The sequence below is a fragment of the Rana temporaria genome, chromosome 8 (genome assembly GCF_905171775.1).
Source record: "Rana temporaria chromosome 8, aRanTem1.1, whole genome shotgun sequence".
NCBI lineage: Eukaryota > Metazoa > Chordata > Amphibia > Anura > Ranidae > Rana > Rana temporaria.
The window spans coordinates 90,253,114-90,277,514 of record NC_053496.1 but is presented as its reverse complement, the minus strand read 5'-3'; the positions used below and the strand labels follow the sequence as shown (position 1 = coordinate 90,277,514).

At 44.2% G+C, this 24,401-nt stretch overlaps 1 protein-coding gene across 4 annotated transcripts in view; it reads left to right on the top strand.

The window, feature by feature from the left end:
* The window catches only part of SORBS1 (sorbin and SH3 domain containing 1), a 469,099-nt gene that overhangs the window by 248,237 nt on the left and 196,461 nt on the right, over positions 1 to 24,401 (top strand). For 3 of the 4 annotated variants that reach the window (XM_040362222.1, XM_040362223.1, XM_040362224.1), the window contains one exon: positions 20,496 to 20,577. The exons of the other annotated variant lie outside the window; for it this stretch is intronic. The gene's annotated coding sequence lies outside the window, so the exon portion shown is untranslated. The remainder of the gene's footprint in view (positions 1 to 20,495; positions 20,578 to 24,401) is intronic. 4 annotated transcript variants of the gene reach the window in all.

Genomic DNA, 24,401 nt, shown 5'->3' with positions numbered 1-24,401 from the left:
ACCTTCTCCACCGCTCCTTCTCTGACTCACCGAAGCCTCAGCAAAACGTTGTCCAGGGCCAGGTTTTGGTAATCCCCCCGGTTCTGGGAACGCATTGCACAGACCCTTCTGCAAGGCCTCCCGCAGTAGTTTCATTTTCTGCTCCCTCTGCGATGGCAACATAAGATCCGTTACCTTACTCTTGTAGCGTGGATCAAGGAGAGTTGCCAGCCAGTAATGATCCCTCTCCTTGATAGCACGTACACGAGGATCCTTACGCAGGCTTTGCAGAATCAGGGAGGCCATGCAGCGTAGGTTTGCAGAGGCATTCGGGGCACAGTCCTTTGGGTCACTGAGGACGACAGGATCCTCAGCCACCTCATCCCAGCCACGTAAAAGTCCACGTGTTCCTTGGGACTGTAAATGATCCCTTGAAGACTGCTGCTGTTGATGCTGAGTGCTAGGCTCCACCTCCATGCTGCTGATACAATCCTCCTCCTCCTCCTCCTCTTCCTCATCCTCCTCCTCCTCTTCCTGTGTTCCAGGTGGGCAAGCAGGAACAGTGTCTGGATAAAGGGGGCCTTGAGAGGTAAGGAAGTCCTCCTCTTCCTCCCTCTGTTCTGCCTCAAGGGCCCTGTCCATTATTCCACGTAGGGTGTGCTCCAACATGTGAATAAGCGGGACAGTCTCACTGATGCATGCACTGTCACTGCTCACCATCCTCGTGGCCTCCTCAAATGGTGACAGGACAGTGCATGCATCCCTGATCAAGGCCCACTGGCGTGGTGAAAAAAACCCAAGCTCCCCTGAGCCAGTTCTGCTGCCATATTGGCACAGGTACTCATTGATGGCCCTCTGCTGCGTGTGCAGCCGCTGCAGCATGGCCAACGTAGAGTTCCATCTGGTGGGCATGTCACAGATTAGGCGGTTCTTGGGCAGGTTGTATTCCCTCTGGAGGTCTGTCAGCCGAGCAGTGGCATTATATGACCTCCGGAAATGCACACAGACTTTCCTGGCCTGCCTCAGGACATCCTGTAAGCCAGGGTACCTGCCCAAGAACCGCTGCACCACCAAATTGAGAACATGCGCAAAACAGGGCACATGGGTGAGTTTTCCACGTCGCAGGGCAGAGAGGAGGTTGGTGCCATTATCGCTGACCACCATTCCAGGCTTCAGCTGGCGTGGCGTCAACCACCTCTGAGCCTGCCCCTGCAGAGCTGAAAGAACCTCTTCCCCAGTGTGGCTCCTGTCTCCCAAGCACACCAGCTCTAGGACCGCATGGCATCTCTTGGCCTGCATTCCTGCGTAGCCCGTCGTACGCCTACGGAGCACGGCTGGTTCTGAGCCAACATCACCACAGGAAGAGGCCACAGAGGAAGAAGAAGAGGAGGGGGTGGAGGAGAGAGGTGTGTCACAAGCAGTTGTAGTGTTTTGGAGGCGTGGTGGTGGAACAACCTCCAAAACTACTGTGCCTTGACCTGCGTCCTTCCCAGCTGCCAGCAGAGTCACCCAATGGGCCGTAAAAGACAGGTAACGTCCCTGTCCATGCCTGCTGGACCATGAGTCAGCGGTAAGATGCACCTTACCACTGACCGCCCTGTCCAGCGAGGTATGGACATTGCCTTCCACATGCCGGTAGAGAGCCGGAATCGCCTTCCGTGAAAAAAAGTGGCGTTTGGGTACTTGCCACTGAGGTACTGCACATTCCACAAACTCACGGAAGGGGGCAGAATCTACCAACTGAAAAGGTAGCAGTTGAAGTGCTAGCAATTTTGCTAAGCTAGCATTCAACCGCTGGGCATGTGGATGGCTGGGAGCGTACTTCTTTCGGCGCTGCAGCAGCTGGGGAAGGGAAATTTGTCTGGTAATATCAGTAGATTGGCCGGATGTACTACCACTACTACGTTGTGACACACCTATTTCTACACCTTCGGTGCAGGCTGCAGAGAGGACTAGGGGTCTAGTGGGGTTTGAGGTCACAGAAGGGCAAGGGGAGGACCGCTTTGGTCTTTGGTGTGGGTCTTTCTGGTATGCCTGCCAACGAGCTGCATGGCAGGTCGACATATGTCTGGACAAGCATGTGGTGCCCAAGCGGGTGATGTTTTGGCCACGCGAGATACGCTTGAGACATATGTTGCAAACAGCAAAGGTAGCATCTGATGGACAGGTTTCAAAAAAGGCCCACACCAAAGAACTTTTGCTGTACCGTTGAGACACAGCAGCGCCACGTAATGCAGTTGGTGTACTGCCCTTAAGCTGACCCCTGGAGGGCTTCCTGCCTCTTTGAAGATGTGCCTGTGCCTCGTCCTCTTCCTCCTCCTCCTCCTCTCTCCTACCAGGCACCCAGGTAGAGTCAATGACCTCATCATCCCCTCCCTCCTCATCATCACTGGCGACAACCTGGCAGTATGCTCCAGCTGGGGGAACATCACTCCCAGATTGTTGTCCCTCTCGGCCACCCCCTCTCCCTGGGCTCACATCAATGCCTTCCTCTATCAGTGTTCCGTCATCGGAGTCTTCAAAACGCTGTGCATCTTCAGCTAGCATGTACCCAACACTGTGTTGAAACAGTTCGGGGGACTCCTCAGGAGGACACGGTGGGACTAGGGAAGGATTGTGTGATCCCATTGTGCAGAGGGTAGAGGACGCCTTGGCAGCTGCTTTGCCAGACAAACTATAATCAGTCTGTGTGAGAGAGGATGAGGAGGATGAGGACGGCTTGGTCATCCACTCAACTAATTTCTCAGCATGTTGAGGCTCAACACGGCCAGCTCCCGAAAAGAAGGACGAGCGGCCACGGCCACGTGCTGAAGAGGATGCACCACATCCATCACCAGCGTTACCTCTAGATGCAGAGCCTGCTTGCCCTCGTGACTCTCTGCCTCTCTTTGTCCTTCCAGCCATAGTTATGCGTTCAGGTGTTATGTAACAAAATAGTCGCTGTCACACCAACTGCGTTCAGATGGTATTAAACAGCAACCACACAGTAAGAGCGACTTGGCTCAAGTGTAAAGTAACAAAATAGTCGCAGTCACACCAACTGCCTTTAGTTGCTATTAAGCAGCACGCACGCAGTAATAGCGACTTGGCTCAAGTGTAAAGTAACAAAATAGTCGCTGTCACACCGACTGCGTTCAGATGGTATTAAACAGCAATCACACAGTAAGAGCGACTTGGTTCAAGTGTAAAGTAACAAAATAGTCGCTGTCACACCAACTGCGTTCAGATGGTATTAAACAGCAACCACACAGTAAGAGCGACTTGGCTGAAGTGTAAAGTAACAAAATAGTCGCTGTCACACCGACTGCGTTCAGATGGTATTAAACAGCAATCACACAGTAAGAGCGACTTGGTTCAAGTGTAAAGTAACAAAATAGTCGCTGTCACACCAACTGCGTTCAGATGGTATTAAACAGCAACCACACAGTAAGGGCGACTTGGCTCAAGTGTAAAGTAACAAAATAGTCGCTGTCACACCGACTGCGTTCAGATGGTATTAAACAGCAACCACACAGTAAGAGCGACTTGGCTCAAGTGTAAAGTAACAAAATAGTCGCTGTCACACCAACTGCGTTCAGATGGTATTAAACAGCAACCACACAGTAAGAGCGACTTGGTTCAAGTGTAAAGTAACAAAATAGTCGCTGTCACACCAACTGCTTTCAGATGGTATTAAACAGCAACCACACAGTAAGAGCGACTTGGCTCAAGTGTGAAGTAACAAAATAGACGCTGTCACACCAACTGCGTTCAGATGGTATTAAACAGCAACCACACAGTAAGAGCGACTTGGCTCAAGTGTAAAGTAACAAAATAGTCGCAGTCACACCAACTGCCTTTAGTTGCTATTAAGCAGCACGCACGCAGTAATAGCGACTTGGCTCAAGTGTAAAGTAACAAAATAGTCGCTGTCACACCGACTGCGTTCAGATGGTATTAAACAGCAATCACACAGTAAGAGCGACTTGGTTCAAGTGTAAAGTAACAAAATAGTCGCTGTCACACCAACTGCGTTCAGATGGTATTAAACAGCAACCACACAGTAAGAGCGACTTGGCTCAAGTGTAAAGTAACAAAATAGTCGCTGTCACACCGACTGCGTTCAGATGGTATTAAACAGCAACCACACAGTAAGAGCGACTTGGCTCAAGTGTAAAGTAACAAAATAGTCGCTGTCACACCGACTGCGTTCAGATGGTATTAAACAGCAACCACACAGTAAGAGCGACTTGGCTCAAGTGTAAAGTAACAAAATAGTCGCTGTCACACCGACTGCGTTCAGATGGTATTAAACAGCAATCACACAGTAAGAGCGACTTGGCTCAAGTGTAAAGTAACAAAATAGTCGCTGTCACACCGACTGCGTTCAGATGGTATTAAACAGCAACCACACAGTAAGAGCGACTTGGCTCAAGTGTAAAGTAACAAAATAGTCGCTGTCACACCGACTGCGTTCAGATGGTATTAAACAGCAACCACACAGTAAGAGCGACTTGGCTCAAGTGTAAAGTAACAAAATAGTCGCTGTCACACCGACTGCGTTCAGATGGTATTAAACAGCAATCACACAGTAAGAGCGACTTGGTTCAAGTGTAAAGTAACAAAATAGTCGCTGTTACACCAACTGCTTTCAGATGGTATTAAACAGCAACCACACAGTAAGAGCGACTTGGCTCAAGTGTAAAGTAACAAAATAGCCGCAGTGACACCAACTGCCTTTAGTTGCTATTAAACAGCACGCACACAGTAATAGCGACTGCGGTCAAATGCGATTTAACAGCACGCACGCAGTGACACCAACTGCCTTTAGTTGCTATTAAACAGCACGCACGCAGTAATAGCGACTGCGGTCAAATGCGATTTAACAGCACGCACGCAGTGACACCAACTGCCTTTAGTTGCTATTAAACAGCACGCACGCAGTAATAGCGACTGCGGTCAAATGCGATTTAACAGCACGCACGCAGTGACACCAACTGCCTTTAGTTGCTATTAAACAGCACGCAGTAATAGCGACTGCGGTCAAATGCGTTTTAACAGCACGCACGCAGTGACACCAACTGCCTTTAGTTGCTATTAAACAGCACGCACGCAGTAATAGCGACTGCGGTCAAATGCGATTTAACAGCATGCACGCAGTGACACCAACTGCCTTTAGTTGCTATTAAACAGCACGCACGCAGTAATAGCGACTGCGGTCAAATGCGATTTAACAGCACGCACGCAGTGACACCAACTGCCTTTAGTTGCTATTAAACAGCACGCACGCAGTAATAGCGACTGCGGTCAAATGCGATTTAACAGCACGCACGCAGTGACACCAACTGCCTTTAGTTGCTATTAAACAGCACGCACGCAGTAATAGCGACTGCGGTCAAATGCGATTTAACAGCACGCAGTGACACCAACTGCCTTTAGTTGCTATTAAACAGCACGCACGCAGTAATAGCGACTGCGGTCAAATGCGATTTAACAGCACGCACGCAGTGACACCAACTGCCTTTAGTTGCTATTAAACAGCACGCACGCAGTAATAGCGACTGCGGTCAAATGCGATTTAACAGCACGCACGCAGTGACACCAACTGCCTTTAGTTGCTATTAAACAGCACGCACGCAGTAATAGCGACTGCGTTTCTGTGCAATTCAATAGCCCAGTTGCATTAACAGCGACTGCGCTTCTGTGCAAATAAATTGCACACGTGCAGTAACAGGTAATGCGTCTGTGTGTGCAATTAACTAGCACACGTTAAATAACACAGAATAATTATATTTAAAGTAAATCCCTAATGCAGGCAATACAACACGTTAGAGCGCTGCATGTAGAACAATCTCCTGCCTGATAGATAAACTAGCTGAGCTGTACAGTTTATAAATATATTGACAACGGCTAAGGATGTGAATATATTCTCTACAAACTGTACTTTTAACTATACTGACTACACTTCCTACTCTATCTATCTATCTATCTATCTATCTATCTATCTATCTATCTATCTATCTATCTATCTATCTATCTATCTATCTAGTTAAGACACTGTGTCTCTATCTCTCTATCTCTCTCTGTCTGACTGACTGATCTTCTCTAGAACCGCCAACACACTACACTAGGCAGCCGTGCAGGCTGCCTTTTATAGTGGGGGGCGTGTACTAATCCCCCTGAGCCATAATTGGCCAAAGCCACCCTGGCTTTGGCCAATTATGGCTCTTCGTTTTTTGAGCGCTGTGATTGGGCAAGCATGCGGGACATACAGCATGCTTGGCCAATCATCAGCGCTCAACGCCCCAGTGAATTATGGGACGTTTAGTGTCATTCGAATTTGGCGCGAACGACCCGTTTTGTTCGATTTTCGACGAACGATCGAACGACCGATGTTCGATTCGAACATAGGTTCGAATCGAACGCGGAGCTCATCCCTACTGGTTTGTAAGCATGACGGTTCCTGCTGAACTGGCCAAATTTTAGTATGTGTATTTCCATATCGTAATCGTAAAATCTATGTGTAATAAAAAAACAAGTAGATCAGGTACAACAAGCTTCCAGTCATTCTGTTCATTCATCTTCTCATAGGTCTCAGATTTTTCATGTATCCTGAAGTTCATTCAGTTTAGGTCATGAGAAGTCCCTATATCATGTTTATATTCCCCTATAGAGTGGTTTAGTACAGAGAAGCAACATTCCCATTGCATTACATTATTGAATAAACCTATTTTTATTGGCCTTTTTTCCAAGTTTTGTTTTCTTTCGAACTTATTGAACTCTGTGCAGTTCTTTATCATTTTTTAGATGTCTTTCCATGAAAGGTTCCTATGTCTGGATATTTAATGGACAGTCGATCTGAGATGTAATTAAACCTTAGGGAGTGGTGAGCATTCGGACTCAGGAGTCCATTATTTGCATTGATTTTTATCCAGCAACAGCAAAAAAAAAAAACATTCGGTGAGGAATTTGTGTTCCCTGGTAGGAGGCGTCACTGTTGCTTTTTTTTATGACTCTTTACAGGAGACCAGAACTAAGCAGGTGAAAGTTTGGGGGATGAAGTTGCTCTGAACAGTCATGTCACATGCCTGGTCACATAGATCTGTCTCGAGAGGTGTCGGGGACCGGGACAGTAAGTCTACGCTGCTCAGAAAGGAAAGACGACTGAGAACTTTTATGGCTAGAGAATACACATAGAGAACATACCTGTCTTTGGGCAGAGGAAGGTAAAAATGACATCTCTTTGGAGTATAAAAAATGTGAGAAGTGAATATAGTTCTGTATGTAGTATTCTGAGATAACCATTATAAATAGTGCATATTTTTTAGATTGCATTAGCTTTTCATACTGTATTTTGCTGCAGGCCCATTCACAGAACATTGCACTCTGTCACAGCTGTTAGGCATCAGTATTTATGTAATCCTTTCATTGCTTGAATTTTTTTGTTTTGTTTTAATGCGTGATCTTAAACCTTTCTGTCAAGGTGAGGGTACGAGCTGCTGAGTCTACAGCTGGAGCTGAATAGATGGGAGTAGCTGCATGGGCTGCTGTACGTCTGATTTTATTACGGAATTACAATTTTGTTGTTACTCAGTAATGATAATATGTACATTGACCCATAGAAGTTAAAACTCCACCCCAGACAGAATATTATGTATATTATCTGTATATGTAAAGCAAATATAGTAAAAACAGCAAGTCTGTTCAAGTCCTGTAATTTACTAATTCAACGCTAATTATCACTCCACTCAGCGTGACCAATCTTTTCTTATAATGGTTCATAAGAAGTATGGGACAGAAGTAATATATCCAGGTGAACCCACACGTGCTTAATGTTGGCCTACGAGGTGCTCTTCACTCCAAACAGCTTCCACCGTGTGTCACACCCTTTCGGGTATATACTCACCAAAAGGTTGAGTTTAGTAGGCACTAAACATGCAGTATATTCAATCCTCTCCCATATCCGTACTAGAATCGATCTCCCAAACAGGCTCTTTCGATCTCCTCAGATGTCCTAGGTTTATAAAGGGAAGAAAGACTCACAATAGTGTAATCTCGTTTCTCTTGTTTTATTTATAAATCCTTCATGACATCCATACAATCGACACAGTACCAAGCTTAGATTAAAGCAGGTATTATCTACACAGACGTGCCGTCCATAGCATCCAGTAAGGTTTGTGAGCATGTAAATGCTGGCCGCGTCCACTGCAAACCACCACAGCGCTACTTCTTTGTTGCTGGAATGCACACCCTTACGACTTCCTCTGAGCTTCAGAAGCCCTTAGAGGAAGTCGTAAGGACGAAATGTCATGGTTGATCTTGCGGCATTAGGAAGTGACATAGTGACGCTGTGCCTTCCAGGTGCATTCCAGCAACAAGGAAGTAGCGCTGTGGTGGTTTGCGGTGGACACCTCTCTTTGTGTCTCTGTACTGGTGATATTAGGGAGAGCCCCTACTTCCTTTATGGGGTTAGAAGATGAAGTGAAATCTGTTTCACGAGAATGCAAAAAATACAATTTTTTTATAGCATGGGGAAGGATTATAGCTTCTGTTAATGTGTTCACCAGGGCCATCTTTAAGGCAGGGCAAAAGGGGCAGCTGCCCTGGGTCATGTCATTGTTGTGGGGCCCAAAGCTGCTGCCTCATACTTGCCAACTATCCTAGTTTAAATTCTCTTGTCCCTTGAAGTTTTAGTCCTGTGCTGTGTCCTGATATCTCAGTGTAAAGTGCTGCTACTAATGCTGCCCAGCTCTGCCCTATTGTTGTGTACAGATGACTCACCTGCAGACCCTGTGTATACATGTAAATAACTGTCATTCATTCGCAAATAACGGGAGCATTCATATGTAAATAGTAATGGCCAGCGGCATTGATATGTAAATAAAAGCGGCATTCATATGTATATCATGCCCCTTTGCAGTGAGGGGATGATGTGCTGTAACCTCTAGCAACCAGTCAGTAAGTGGTAATGATATGCTGTAACCTCTAGCAACTAATCAGTGAGCTGTAATGTGTGCTGTAACATCTAGCAGCCAATCAGTAAGTGGTAATGATATGCTGTAACCTCTGGCAACCAATCACAATTGCTGCCTGCTATGATACATTAAACTGATTTTAAGTCTAGCTGATATTTATTGTATGTCTCAGAGCACGTGGAAAGCGAAATTGCATCGGGGGGATTTTTTCCCAGGGTCAAATCAATATTAAAGACGGCCCTAGTGTTCACTGTTGTCTGTGGCTTCCTGCCCCAGTAACAACCACCCCAAATTTACCCCCTGTGGGGGTCACAAACATAAATAAAAACCTTTCATAAGGGAGAAGATAATGAAGAGATTTAACTGGAGTATGCATTAAAAAAAACATAAATTTTCCTTTATTGATTCTCATAAAATACACTGCACAAAGGTATCCCAAAGTCATAGGATCCAATGGGCAAACTGTCAAACCATCATATTAGAGTACATTATAAAGAGCTTGCATGATCTATAAAAACATCAAAGCAGATGAAAAATGTCAGCTTCGTTGAAGAATCTCTAAATAAGGAAAAACATTTTTTCCTAAATGTATCATGAAAACTCTACTGCTAAAAAATCAAAAAGAGGTGCTTCATAGAAAGCCTCCGCAGATGGCAGCGCACACCTACTAATAATTCATACAAATGTGTCAATAGTAAATATAGAGGTTGTCTTTTGGAAAAAACTTTCAGGCTGTACTTGTGTATTGAAGTACCACAGTCCTCACTGATGAATACTAACTCACTGGATATTTGTAAATCCAAAGAATTGCCAATGACTTGGCTAAGTGTCTTATAGGTTTCAAGGCTTTCCTGAAAACTTTGCGTATTAAAAGTGCACAGTAGATATGATGCCGTATCCAGCAAACCGATTGTGCCGGGCATCCAGCATAAACTGCTTGCAGACTCCGGACTTTCTGTATGTGACTATCAGTGGCCATAGTGGGTGCTGGAGCGCCGCCCCCTCTCTCCTCCACACCCATCAATCAACAATACATAGCTTCATGCATTGCATGAAGCTATGTATTGTTGCCGCCCACTATTCAGATGTCTGCCCCCCCTGTTGAGCGCCGGCCATCTAAATAACAGCGGTGGGCGTGTTTTTGGAAGTGCCTGATTAGAGCAAGATGCTCTAATAGGCTTCCCGATTAGAGCCTGCAGGCTCTAATTGCTTCCAAATGGTTAACCAGAGGGCGCACTGGTTAAACAGTGCTGTGTTAGAGGATTGCTTCCCTAACACTGACCCGCCTCTCAGCCAATCAGGTGCTCCGGGTCTGGTTACCAGTCACCTGATTGGCTGATGCAACATCAAGGGCGGGAGAAGACATCGAGGGAGCATGGAGAGGATGGCTGACCCGAGAAAGGTAAGTTCCAGGCTGGGGGGAAACTGGCGGCATTTGGGGGCACAAACTGGCGGCAATTGGGGGCACAAACTGGCGGCAATTGGGGGCACAAACTGGTGGCAATTGGGGGCACAAACTGGCGGCAATTGGGGGCACAAACTGGCGGCAATTGGGGACACAAACTGGCGAAAATTGGGGGGACAAACTGGCGGCGTTTGATGGGCACATTGGCTGTGTTTAATGGGCACAGTGGCAGCAATTGATGATTTATTTTTTTCCGTTTTTGTTTGCGCCCAAAATAATTTTGAGCACCAGCCGCCACTGGTGACTGTACTATACTGGAACTACTGTACCTTATTGAAACTGCAGACCTTAAAGCAAAATAACTGAACATTTACAGTATCTTACAGGCCTAAAAAACAACACCAACTTTGTTGATGCGTGTGCGTAGTGAGTAGCATCCAGTGAACGCTACGCCCATGTTCAGACCAAACTGGCTGGATGACGTTGCACTATCTTGTAAGTTAATTCAGACCTTATATGTACAGTGTGCTCAATGAACAGCAGGCAACATCCAAAGAACAAGTCAGGGTTTGTATACAATAAAGGCAAGTCTCTCTCAGATGATTGGTATAAAAGCAAACACGTTAGTTCCAGATGGCTTGTATCAAATATGTACTTGAGTATAAATCATGAAAAATGCACTTGTATATATCCCATAAATGCTAACGTACCATCCAATCCCCATGCAGTATACAGTGTAACTTTCAAAGGGAAGATAGAAATGCTCCAGGCTTAAAAAAACATTAACATCATAGGAGAGATGTGCGGAAGAAAGTCTTGCAGAAAACTCTCACCATCCACAAGTATTATCAGTATAAAGGGGTACCATAGGATCCATATTATATTATTTTTGATTCACTTAATTTGTTTCTCATTCTCAGGACTATTTCTGGAATGAGAATAACTATATGTGTTTTGTGGTCTTTTTAAACTTCAAATTAAATTGTATATAGGTGTGTTTGCTCTCTCAACCATGCAGGCTGGGTTCACACTTGTCCGACAAACGGTCCTACATTGGGAGCTCATGAGGCATGACGTGTGAAAATCAATGTTTCCCTATGAGAGCTGTCTTAACTGGTCCTACACAAGTCGGTCCGACTTTGAAAATGCTCCCTGTACTACTTTGGTCCTACATTGATCCTACTTCAGCCCATTGAATATCATTGAAGTCGGACCAAAGTAGTATCCTGTTCATGAAAGTAGGATGGATGTAGGATAAATGTAGGACCAATGTAGCAGAGCAAAGTAGGATGAAAGTAGTGTAGTAGTGTGAACCCAGCCGCAATCTGGATTTTTCTAGGTTCACACCAGATACTAATTGGTAACTTGCTAATTGGATTGTTGATTGGATTCCCAGCTGCTATCCTTTTTGTCATGTGACCTATAGTTGTGTATATACTGGACATCCATTTTCTATGTTGTAAGCTATGAATAAGCACTAAGGTTTGGTGTGAAACACGTCAGATTTTTACCCCGTCTGCTGTGGCATGCTTTTTGTGTCTTTTTTTGATTTTACAATAAAAGCAATTTATTTTTGGAGTGCGGCTGTCTAGAACGCTTTTCCTTCATTTTGCATCATTCCATGCATTGCCAGCACCCTTGGCTTTGGATCAGGTGAGGAGACTTTCTGATTAGTATCTTAGAGCGTGATTCCTCTTTTTGATCCATATTAGAAGCTGAGATGTCTTTCTGGTATGTTTCGTCTCAGAAGGGCGTGATCAAAGCGAGTTCAGCCTGCGGAGCACAGTGATTTTTTTGATGCTATATGCTGTTTACTGTGTACATTTTACATGCAAGTTGTGGATTGTACTTTGAACTTAGAGCAACAACCACCCAGTTCATTCCGGGACTGTTGTGTCTCTCAACACAGACGTAGTGTTTACTGTACTATGGATGTTACCATGCACACCCATTAACAAAGTTGTTTTCTAGACCTATAAGATACTGTAAACATTCAGTATTTTGCTTGAGGTGCACTTTGATGTTCCAATATACAAGTCCAGAGGCTGCAAGCAGTTTTTGCTGGATGCCTGAAGCAGTCTGTTTGTTGCTTCCTGCATCATATTTATTGTGTACTTTCCATACACACAGGTTTCAAGGACATCCTGAAACTTTAAGATACTACTATCAAATAAGTATGCTTCAAGGAAGACTGTGGTACTTCAATATATAAGTTTAAAACCTGACAGTTTTTTCCAGAAACCTGTATAGTTACTATTGACATATTTTTGTCAATTATTACAGTTCTGTGGTGTTTTCCTGCAGAGATTCACTTTGAAGCACCCATTTCTTAAAGACCTAACTATTTAGCCATCATTTTATATTATTATTTATCGCAGGTAATAATGTAATGCTGACACTTTACACAGCGCTTTACCTATTGCAAATGCGCATCAGTTCCTGCCCCCAAGGAGCTTACAATCTAAAGACCCCACCTCACATGCATGGGGTACTCATTCACCCAAAAAAGTCAAAAGTAAATGAAACACAAGACAGTTTTTGAGATGTCCTTTATTTCAAAAAAAGTTCTCCAGATGTAAATTCATCACCAATCATGATGAATGCTGGCTGCTGACCCACAAAAAAATACCCACGAACATGACCCCTCCCATATCTTGACACTTTTCCCCTGGCACACGGCAGCCCTCAGAGACCCTGTGCTACAATGTGGTCTGGCATGGATATTTGGGGGGGGGGGGGGGGGGGGGCTGCATGTTTTTTTGCTTGCGCATAATTAAAAAAAATGATGTTGACTCTTTTGCTTGTATTCTGCTGTCAGTGGGGTATCCCTCCCTGAGAGTTGGGATGACTCCTTATCAGAGCTTTTTCTCTCAGAAAATAGGTGCAGGAACTCAACCACGACCCTGTTCAGTTTTCACAAACAGTGGAAGGGTCTTAAAGAGCCATTAAATACCAGGATTGCATAAAATACAGAGTGCAGAGTTCAGGTGGCTACACACAGAGTGCAGAGCTGTCACTTGTAAACACAAAAACTGGACTTCTGTGTTTACAAGTGATTGTGGTGAGCAGGCACCAAAGGGTCTGAGCCAGAGGTGGTGGAACTGAGTTCCCCCAAGTTCCCCCTGAAAAAAAGCCCTGCTCCTTATTGTTGGGATGCCACTGGGTGCCTGATCCTTAACCATTGACTTATCCCTGCTGACTGACAGTTGCAGTAGTAAACATGCATTAAAAAGCATAGTTCTGGGCTTCAACAAAATGGTGGCCTCCAGCAAGAATAAACAGGAGACAATTTACAGCACACACCCATTTTGTTACCATAAGTAATACTGTGAAAGAGAGGGGGCAGGGATAAGCCGTGCTCTGTGCGTGAATAGACAATGTCCATTTTCAGGAGCATTGTAGGCGAGCGAGCCTGCTCGAGTGCCCCCATAGCAGGAGGCTTGCTATTGGGGACACTCCACTGTTAATTGTGATGTTGGATTTAGTTTTAGTCATACTCTTTTGACTAAAATGCCATTTTTAGTTTTAGCCGTATTTTTAGTTATTTTCATTTTTAGTTTTAGTCCTATTTAATTTGACTAAAATCTCCAGTACCCACTTAAACTTCCACTTTCCACAAAGCTTTGTCTGTCTTGTAAAGCACCAGCCCCCTGACTATGGGCAAGCTGTATTTGCCTGAGAGACGCAGGCTCCCCCTGTCTGCCTGCTGCCTTGGGAGTTCTGGAACAAAGCCCTGCAAACCACAGAAGAACGCCTTCGTCAGATTCGTGTCTGTCTGGATGCAACATGGTAAGTGTTTCGCCTCCCAGCAAGGTAGCAGTGCCTGGCACTATGTAAAAAAACAGCTTCCTCAGACCATCCAGTTCTCTGCCTTGTGCGCTCCCATATACTTCCCCATCCCCACTTACAGCCTGGCATAACAGCCAATAGAGTTTACAGGATTTTTTATTTTATTTTTATATATTTTAAAGTTGCACTTCTGTTTGTCAAAAAGCAAAATTTGTGTCTGTATGCATGCTCGAACCTTAACTTCTTCACGTCCGTGCTATAGCCAAAAGATGGCTACAGCGCGGGCTTAAAGCGGAGGTTCACCCTAAAAACTATTTTCTAACATTACATCCAGCTCACTCTCGACAATGACAGTATGCCGTTTTTTTTTTTTTTTTGTTGCTGTACATACCTCGTACAGCTATTTTCTTCCCTGGCTTCTGGGTAGTGAATCCCGCGGGAGTGGGCGTTCCTATCCAGCAGGTGATTGACGTGATGACAAAAACTACCTCCCCCCGTCGCATAAGGAGCGTCACGAGTTGCCGAAAGAAGCCGAACGGCGAGTCGGCACTATACGGCGCCTGCGCACGGCCGTTCGGCTTCTTTCGGCAACTCGTGACGCTCCTTATGCGATAGGGGGAGGTAGTTTTTGTCATCACGTCAATCACCTGCTGGATAGGAACACCCGCTCCTGCGTGATTCACTACCCGGAAGCCGTGGGGAAAAATAGCTGTACGAAGGTATGTACAGCGGAAAAAAAAACGCATACTGTCATTGTTTCAAGCGAGCACAATGTAAAGGTAGAAAAATGTTTTAGGGTGAACCTCCGCTTTAAATTGCCAGCAGGGCATCTATGAATATCCTCCCGTCCTCGTGCCCCCTACCGGACATGGGTGGTGCGCACTGTGATAGAAAAAGGATACCGCTGCACACCACCAAACGATCCAACATAGATTTATTTGTACATAAGTCATAATGACTTCCACCAAGACAAGGACACAGGAGAGGAGACATGTTTCACACTTGACTAGTGCTTCTTCAAAACCACGCTCTGTGATCACCGACTTAATGGGACTCGGGTGATCACAGATCCCGGCCCTTTTACCACAGGATCAGCTGTCAGCTAATGACAGCTGATCACGTGATGTAAACAGAAGCCGGTAATCTGCTAACCGCGTGAGAAGAAAAAAATAAGCCAATTCCTGGCTTGTATAAATGGGACATCAGTCCCACACACTGACAGTCACTTCTGCTAAGCAGTACCTACCAGTGCCACCTATCAGTGTTGCCAGTCAGTGCCCATCAGTTCCATCTATCAGTGCAGCCTCATCAGTGCCCACCAGTGCCACCTCATCAGTGCCAACCTATCGGGGGCCATCTGCTCACATTAATGAAGTTTTTTTTTTTACCTGTTTTTTAAAGTTTCCAGTCTTTTTTTTGTTTGTTTTGCAAAAAATCAAAAGCCAAGTGGTGATTAAATACCACCAAAAGAAATTTCTATTTGTGTGCAAAAAATGATAAAAATGTCATATGGGTACAGTGTAGCATGACCGTGCAATTGTCATTCAAAGTGTGACTGTGCTGAAAGCTGAAAATTGGCCCTGGGCAGGAAGGGGGTATATGTGCCCAGTAAGCAAGTGGTTAATACAATAAATAGTAACATGTTGTTCGCATTTTACTCCAGGAGTATATGATGAGTTTTCTCATTCACAGATTCCTGTGAGTGAATGGCACGGCTGTGCAGGCAGAGCCCCACACAGTCACCATTTTTAAAATTAGACCGCGTTCAGGCGAGCTCAGGTAGCGGGAGCAGGTACAATGGGCGCATGTTACACCCTAAATATGGTTGTAACATGTAATTTGCTCCTAAAGGTGAACTTCTACTTTACATGTTTTCCCTTATCAAAGGGAGAACATCTTTTCTTCTTTGTAATGTTTCTGCTGCCTTTTAGGTTGGTCTGACCACATAAGGTTTATTTACCTTTGACCTAACCAGATCAGCATTCATTTTTTAGCAGGTGTACTGACCTCTGCTACGTGGTCACTTGTGTGTATAGTTGCATCACTGATTTTGGATCAATACTACTTTGATCCTGTTGGTGGCGCTGTGTCATACAACTTCACCACTATGTGAAAGTAGTGCCTTTCCCTGTTATGTTTAGGACAGCACAAATTAGTCGGGCACAGATGAGGGAACAGTGTGTTCTTCTGTATATAGTCAGCTGAATGTATTTTGGCATTAATTGCACTTTGGCTCATTATGTTTTTTTGTTTTTTCAAGCAGCATTTACTTCTCTGGGTCTTTATACTCACTTGCTCCAGAGGTGTTTGTCATTTCTATTGTTTTCTAAAGAAGAACTTGCTGCGCAGAGAGTGAAAGATTTTAAGGTTTCTGCTTAGATGCAAGCCTCGTCTTTCCTGTGTCATTCTAGATTGCTCGCTTTGCTGCTCTACGCCATTTGCATTCTTATGCCATATTAGGTCCTCTTGTTAAACCTTTCAGTAAATTACTTGATGAACTTCACTGGTGCAGTTGAAAGCCCAGTGTTAATTTCACAGGATTTATAAACTCTGCTGATGTTCAAACAATCCACAGAGCAAGTGCACTGACATGACAGCTCTGTTCAAAACAAGCCTTGTTTGCTTCCCTTTGTGTTAAAGCTGCTCCCATCTGCCAGGGCTCTGCTGGCACCGCACTGTGAGTGGCAAGTGCATTTATTATTGTAGATGGGGAGAGACAGATAACAACATACATTTCATTGTTCTGGGCTGTATCCTCTGCTAGAGGGGATGATTTGTGTGTCCATTAATTGCAGATTATACAACTTGAACTAATGGTTAAAGGAGAATGCCAAGTAAATCTGTCATAAAAAATATTGTAATCGTTTTTTTAATGTGCCTTGCCTTAGATTACTTTAGTTGCCACCACTGTACCAAAATGACCTGCCCCACTGTCCTCTACTGCATCAATGTGCACTACCACACTTGCCAGTGCCAACATGTACTACCCAACTGTCTGCCACTGCAGCAACTTGCACTACCACACTAATCACCACTGCACCAACATGTACTACCCAACTGTCCGCCACTGCAGCAACTTGCACTACCACACTAATCACCACTGCACCAACATGTACTACCCAACTGCCCGCCACTGCAGCAACGTGCACTACCACACTTGCCACCACTGCACCAACATGTACTACCCAACTGTCCGCCACTGCAGCAACGTGCACTACCACACTTGCCACCACTGCACCAACACGTACTACCCAACTGTCCGCCACTGCAGCAACTTGCACTACCGCACTTGCCACCACTGCACCAACATGTACTACCCAACTGTCCGCCACTGCAGCAACTTGCACTACCGCACTTGCCACCACTGCACCAACATGTACTACCCAACTGTCCACCACTGCAGCAACTTGCACTACCACACTGATCACCACTGCATCAACACGTACTACCCAACTGTCCGCCACTGCAGCAACTTGCACTACCGCACTTGCCACCACTGCACCAACATGTACTACCCAACTGCTCGCCACTGCAGCAACTTGCACTACCACACTTGCCACCACTGCACCAACATGTACTACCCAACTGTCCGCCACTGCAGCAACTTGCACTACCACACTTGCCACCACTTACCACCACTGCATTAACACGTACTACCCAACGTGCACTACCACATTTACACCACTGCACCAACAGGTACTACCCTCATGTCCGACACTGCAGCAATGTGGACTACCACACTAACCATCACTGCACCAATATGTGCTACCCAACTGTCCGCCACTGCAGCAACTTGCACTACCGCACTTGCCACCACTGCACCAACATGTACTACCCAACTGTCCACCACTGCAGCAACTTGCACTACCACACTGATCACCACTGCATCAACACGTACTACCCAACTGTCCGCCACTGCAGCAACTTGCACTACCGCACTTGCCACCACTGCACCAACATGTACTACCCAACTGCTCGCCACTGCAGCAACTTGCACTACCACACTTGCCACCACTGCACCAACATGTACTACCCAACTGTCCGCCACTGCAGCAACTTGCACTACCACACTTGCCACCACTTACCACCACTGCATTAACACGTACTACCCAACGTGCACTACCACATTTACACCACTGCACCAACAGGTACTACCCTCATGTCCGACACTGCAGCAATGTGGACTACCACACTAACCATCACTGCACCAATATGTGCTACCCAACTGTCCGCCACTGCAGCAACGTGCACTACCACACTTGCCACCACACCATCAACATGTACTCTTGAACTGTCCACCACTGCACCAACACACACTTCCCCAATCACCACCAATGCACCATCACTTACTTCTGCACTGTTGCACTTATTTTATCACTCTCTGCCGATACACCAACATGCACTACTCTACTCAACATCACTGCACAAACATGCACTATTACACTGCCCCTGCACCGATGAGCACTACCCTGCTTGCCACCACTGTGCCACTGCCCACCTCTGCACTGGCCACCACTACCCACCCTGCGCTTCATCACTCTACCCATGAGCACTACCCTGCTTGCCACCACTGTACCAACATGCACTTCTCCACTTGCCACCACTTCACTGACAAGCAAGCTTCTGTGCTGAGATGCAATTACACTTGTGCATCCGTCCCATTTAACAATTGTGTACAATTTTGCTACTGATTTCACAAATGTGCCCACTTTATGCATTTCATTGCCTGTTTGGCCATAAATGATCTGATTAGCATCTCCTTCATTCATGTAATAGAAATGTTTGAGTGTATTGTGAAAAACACTAGCACTAGAAGGCCAAGTCATTTGTTAAAAATACAGACACACTTAGATGCTAAGGTTTGTAAAAGTAGGTGCTAGAAATTGTGTTTTAAAGTCTAAAATGTCACATTAGGGAGATTTTTCTCTACATTTTGTTTAGACCTAAATGCTTTAAAGCAGGCCCCTGTCATTGTCAGGTGTACAACATAGCTAGAGGCTATTCACATGAGATAGTTTAACAGAAGAGAACAAAAATGTATTGTTAGATTGGTCAGGAGTGCCAGTACGCCCCCACTCACTATACAAAACTAAAATAAAATAAAACATTTGACTTTGGATAGAATTTAAACATTACTTTATACTTTTCAAGCTTTTATGTAACTAATTTGAAGAGCACCTTTATGCCGGCGAGCCATTAAAGAGACATGGGGCGAGACAGGCCTGGGATTCAAAAGTATAAAAATGTACAAATGTAAAAATGGGTTCTCCAGTTTCAGATCATGTGTCCTGGAAGAGAGGGGACCTCCACTGGAATGACTCTTTTTTGATGGCAGTAACCACAGTGTGGACCTGCTACAGGGTCACATGACCTGGCGTTTCAGAGCATATGTTATGTAGCCATAGTATCAAGGGAGCTGTGGTCTCCAATTTTGGGGTATGTGTAAACATTTTAGGACCGTATATTCTTCCGGTTTATTGGCTCTCATCTTGTAAAAGTTAAAGTGGAGTTTCACCCGGCCAATTTGAGAATCCGAGAATCTGGGCGTACAAGTTTTCATTCCTTTAACCTAGCGGGTTGAAGGAAAAAAACATAGAGGTCGCGGCAAAAATTCTGGCTACCATTGCCAAGTAATCAGCATTAGATAATCAAAGGTTTTGGCTACTTTTATATCATTGTCTAACATTATGCAGAAAACCTGCATAGAAGCTATATAAATAAATATATATGTGTGTGTGTGTGTATGTCCAAAAATATGTCAAAAGTACTAATACTCAAACATTAGCAGCGCTAGTGCAATACGTGTATATAAAGCCTCTGTGCTTGCATTAAGTTGAAACATTAATATAGACACTAACCAGGCTCAGTGGGAAGACATTACTTTGTTCAATTAGTGAATTGCTACATGCTGAATTGATCTTTTCTCAGTGATGGATATCCTTTTAGGTTGAGTTTTTGTTTACAGTGAATCTTAATAAGTGCTTGGCTAGCATGCTCTTATCCATATAAAATCCATAGCTATACATACTGTACAGCAGATAGAGGATTGGTGTCTTGGCATAAAGCTGCAGAATTGAACACAAATGTATTTTTTCAAAAGACCAACAGATGCCGTAGATTTTACCAGCCTTTGAGACAACAAGGCCACTTTTCAGGATTGATAAAGAGTCCTTGTGTTCCTAAAGCACCCAATGTGTATGGAATGACTTCTCTTTTCAAAGGTATAATTTCTAGGAAACTTGGTTGTTGATGCAATATTTATCATGCATGCAATGTTTGTCTGACTCTACATTTATATATAATAAAGCTTGTTTTCATCCAGTTTGGTATAGATATGAAAACGTTTGTTTTTTGTTTGTTTTTTACAGGTATTTGTAATGTTGGGATTTTGATAAAGCGCAGAAAAAGCAAAGACATATTAATGCAACTTCAATTCTGTTAAGAAACAAAGTGAGTATAGATCTTTCAGAATATCTAAAGTCGACCTGGCATCAGATGTAGGTTTTCATGTTAAGTGCATGCAAGCTAATTAGTGTCCCACTTCAACACTTACTGCTATTTATCACCTCTAAAAGGAATAAAAGTACTCCTCTTGGCAATGCCTTCATCAGATTATCTCTTTGAATTACTGGTGTCTATTTGGATTTGGCATCATCTAAATTCAGCATCATCTTCCTGGACTAAGATTCTGGAACGGAGATGAAACAATTTTGTAAATCTTGGTGCCTGTTTGGTTCATGGCTGTGTTCAAAATATCTGACCTAAATCAGCCCACTGCTGTAATCTTTCTTACCTTATAGTTCGCTAAAGATGTACAATGTTGCAGTAAGAGGAGTGGAGACTGAGGATGTCTTCCTTCCTGCTGCAGACTGAACTTTAGTCAGAAGTATCTAGAAGTGACTTTTCCATGACAAAATTATCAAAGTCCGATTTGTATAATGAAGGGTAGAGTTCAAAAACAACTTTTCCCGTATAGTGTAACATATCAGGAATTAGGGATTGACCATTATTATTTTTTCGGTGCTGATACAATACCGATATTTTGGCCACCTCTCCTGCCGATGGCTGATATTATTTGCCGATATTTTGTACATTTTTAGATAATTTTTTTTACACTGTCCTTTTTGACATTTTTGGTTTTATCACTGGTATTGCTGTCAAAAGGAATGTTAACATCCCTTGTAACAGTGAGACCTCGTACACACGACCGGACATGTCCGCTGAAACTGGTCCGCCGACCAGTGTCAGCGGACAGATCCGATCGTGTTTACAGGCTAGCGGACAGATTTCCAGCGGACAAATGTTTCTTAGCATGCTAAGAAACATGTCCGCTGGGAAGCTGTCCGGCGGACACGTCCGCTGGTTAGTACGTCTAACCAGCGGACAGAAATCCTGCGCATGCGTCAAATTGATTTGACGCATGCGTGGAAGCATTGAACTTGCGCGATAGAGAACGTTGGTGTCGTCTACGTCACCGCGTTCTCTGTCCGCGCGGATTTCGGTTTGATGGTGTGTACAGCCATCAGACCGAAATCTCCCAGCGGACATGTCCGATGAAAACAGTCCGGCGGACCGTTTTCATCGGACTGTCCGCTCGTCTGTACGGGGCCTAATAGGCATTGACAGGTACTCTTTATGGAGCGATCGGGGGTGTGTAGGACCCCAAACCCCTCCTCTGAACTTGAAAGTATTCAAAACGTCAAGATCAGCGGTTTTGAATACTTTATTTGTAAAAAACTGGTGCCTTTTAAGGTGGCAGTAATCTGGGAAGCATCGGCTTTGTTCAGTTCTTCGGCCAGCCGGCGGACAAACCGGCTGGTTGCTCGGGCCTCCCGCTGGAATAGGAGAGCCCGGGCGAGCGATGCGGGGGGGGGGGGCTCCCCTCCTCCTCCTCATAACAGCCGAGCCGTATCAGTTGTTATTACAATAAAGCAAAACCCTTGAAGCAATATTGTCAGTTTTTTGACCGATACTTCTAAAAAAGTGAGTATCGATCGATCCCTATCAGGAATGTATTCATGTAGGTTTAAACAGTTACTGAAAGGTCCACTTGGAACAAAGCATGTTGAACAAATTTTTATTATCTATTTAGTTGTATTTCTCATTTTCTTCTCCTAGTCTCCCAATAGACAGACAGTAGTAAAAAATTGTCAAAAGTTCTAATTCTCTGCAAAATTTGGAAGAGCTTTAACCAGTGCATGGTCTGTTTAGCAGATCAGGTGATCAAATCATCTGCTGCTTTTGCATTTTTTAGGCCATGGATGGCAATTAAAAGTTTTGCCTCCTTTTCTTAATGTTATCATGTACATCATTAAAGTGATTTTAAAGTCTATTTTTTTTTTAAAATAACAAACATGATAAACTTACCTGCTTTGTGCAATGGAGATTCACAGAAAAGAAAAAAAATTCCCTGATGCGCACAAGCGAGCTGGATGAAGGAATCCTCCCTCTGTACTATTATATTCTGACAGTGGAGACTTCTGCGCTGTTATAATACACAGATTAGCGCTGCAGCTGAATGGCTGCAGACGATGATCGAATGGAAATTTTCTAACATCCCCTTTGACAAAAGTCGAATCTTAACTCAACTTCTGTCAAGCGGGAACGGCCATTGATGGATCAACATGTGGCTGGTCTCTGCTGAACTGGACACATTTCCATCCGTCTATGACCAGCTTTAGTCAATGGCCTACAGTGAAGGTAGCAACCAGTAAGAAAAGGAAACTATTAGGACTCTCCATTGTGAGCAGTAAAGTTTTTATGGTTTCCACTGCCAAACTAGAAGACGGTAAGTTTTATATAAAAAAAGTATATTGTATATTGGAGTATTGTTGGTTGTCCAACATACATAGCGTTAGATCAGCCTTTCTCGACCGCTATTAATATTCACTATATCTACAGCTGATGGTACGTTAGCATGATTGGCAGTGGAAAGAATGTTCTTTCTATTTGTGGTCAGTAAAAAATGTCTAAAAAGATTATTGGTGTCACTGGTTACTTATATGAGAGTCAGAAATTTCTCAAAGCTCAAGGGAACCCTTAGCAACCTGTAGAGGAACCCTAGGTTCCCAGGAATTCTGGTTGAGAAAAACTGAAATAGATGGTGTAGGCTTTTATTCTAGATGTTGTGTGAATTTTTCAGATAATATTTTACTTAGTGTTGCCTTTCCAGCAAGTTCAGAACAGCACATTATACCTTGTTAACGTAACTGAGAGTCTTATTTCTACTTCTCCGCTTCATCAGAGCCTTCCTCTAGTGGATATTTTAGTAATGTCAACAGAGACATTAAAATATCTGTGAGATGATTTGGAGTCTTGGAGATCATGTGGCCAACTTCTTTACTACTGTGAAGGAGCTGCTTGTCTGCATGTCACCTGCCGAGCATGACAGAACGGCGCTATGACATAAATAATATGTGCTCCCCCCCCCCCCCCTGCTCATTATAGCAAGTGAGGTCATTTTATTGTGCAAGGGGGGTTGTTCATACACAAGTTATGCAGACAGAAGAATTTCTTTCCATATAATGTACTGTAATGTTGATACTTGTCTTTGACATAGGAGTGGTTTACTTAAAAAGGTAAACTAGTTATTTTATTCATTTATATTTTGCCCATATATTTTTCAGTGTGGATGTTGTGTTTGTGAGTGTTTTATAGACAGTTTAAACATTTTAAAACTGTTATTTTAATTCTGGGCAGCCACTAATGGGCTGAACCACCCACTCACATGCCATATTTCTTGGGGACTTGAGTGAACAGATCTTCCTGGCCACAGGATGGGAGCTGTTCTAAGTAATGTTGATGCCTTGCAAACTTACCTTTGCAATCATGCTTTTTATTGCTGAGAAATCATTTTGAAAGACACCCCCCTAGCATTCCTGGCTGTGGCTATTATTTGTAAGGGCAGATCTTTCATGTAGCATTTAATCCCGGGAAACCATCTGCCCTTAGCTAAGGCATGCAGACAGGAGGGTGCGCTTAGCTGAGAAAACCTCTCCTCCCCTTCTGAAGACTTCTGAGATGTATGATATCTTTTGCCTAGGCCAGAAATCAGGAAGCAACTGAAGAAATGTAAAAAATAATAAATTAAAACAACTAAATATGATCTGCTATCCTATCCATTTACTAATGCTTGAGGTATAAGGATTACAAATAGTCAATGTTAATTGAGAGAGTGAAGTTCTGCTTTAAGTCAAAATGGGAATATCAGCTGTGGTAAGCGGATTCCTTCCGAAGTGATACGTTTAATGTGTGAGGATGTCCCTTTTTAAGGA